Genomic DNA, 1,404 nt, shown 5'->3' with positions numbered 1-1,404 from the left:
TTTTAATTTGTTTTGTTTTCTTTTCCCTCTTTTTCCATTTTTGTCTTTCCTCATTACTCAGTGTCATGGTTTGAATTATGTCCCCCCAAAAATGTGTATATCAGTTTGGCTGGGCCATGATTCCTTGTACTGTGTGATTTTCCTATATGTTGTAAATCCTGCCTCTATGATGTTAATGAGGGAAGATGGGTGGCAGTTGTGTTAGTAAGGCAGGACTGGATTTACAAGACTGGATTGTGTCCTGAGGCAATGTCTTGAGATATAAAAGACAGAAGTGAACAGTGAGACGGGGGACCTCATTCCATCAAGAAAGCAGTGCCGGGAGCAGAGTGCGTCCTATGGACTGGGGTCCCTGCACTGAGAAGCTCCTAGTCTGGGGGAACACTGATGAGAAGGCTGAGAGACAAAGCCTTCCCCTTGAGCTGATACCCTGAATTTGGACTTTTAGCCTACTTTGACTATGAGGAAATAAACTTCTCTTCATTAAAACCATCCACTTGTGGTATTTCTGTTGTAGCAGCACTAGATGACTAAGACACTCAGTTTCTTGTCTCTATACCTTACTTCTCTTCCTGTCCCCTGAATACCTGGTGCTGAATACCTCTACACCTCCTAGCCAGACTGTACTTTAACACCAGGGAACAACATCCCCAGATCTTGTAGCCGCACCGGTGGGATCCCTGGGAGCTTTGCTGTTCTTTTTTCTTTCTAAATTTATTTATTCATTGTTTTCTTTTCTTTTTTTCTTCTTCTTCCCCTTTTTGTTTTTCTCCATTTCATAGTCTCTCATCTCTCCACTCTAACAGCAAGCTCCCCTAGCACTCTTTTTTGTTTGTTTGTATGTTTTTGGCTCCTGTCCCTCTCTCCTCTCTCCCAAACTCATCTTAGCTCCACACATCACAATCTCCCCTCTCCGTCCTGCCTACCTGCACTGTGCCCTTAACATCACACCACCAAGCAGCACAGGAGCAGCCTACTGGAATCTGCCCTGCACTGATTACCAACCTGCCCTGGTGGCTGTAGTAAGTGCCACAAACAGCTCATCCCAGGAAATCCTCTTCAGCTAGACTTGCCCTGCTATACCATGTCTGAGCAACTAACACTGCCAGTTGGAGAGGGAGGTGAAAAGTATTGTGCCTGCAGATGAGCAAACAACAAAGAACACGCAGCCCGCATGCTCAGACATAGCCAAATAAGAAAAAAAAGCTCAAAACAAACAAATCTACAATCAATAAATGAGAAAAATAACTACTGAATGCCCCGAAGACAGCAGACAATATCAAAACATTTACAAAAACAGGACAGGATGGTTCCAGTAAGTGTCCAAAATAAAACACCAGATGGCCTTTCAGTAGAATAAAAGGCACTAGAATTACCTGATACGGAATTCAAATCCCTAATACT

This window comes from Trichechus manatus, unplaced genomic scaffold (assembly GCF_000243295.1).
Source record: "Trichechus manatus latirostris isolate Lorelei unplaced genomic scaffold, TriManLat1.0 scaffold00415, whole genome shotgun sequence".
NCBI lineage: Eukaryota > Metazoa > Chordata > Mammalia > Sirenia > Trichechidae > Trichechus > Trichechus manatus.
This window is presented reverse-complemented; position numbering follows the sequence as displayed.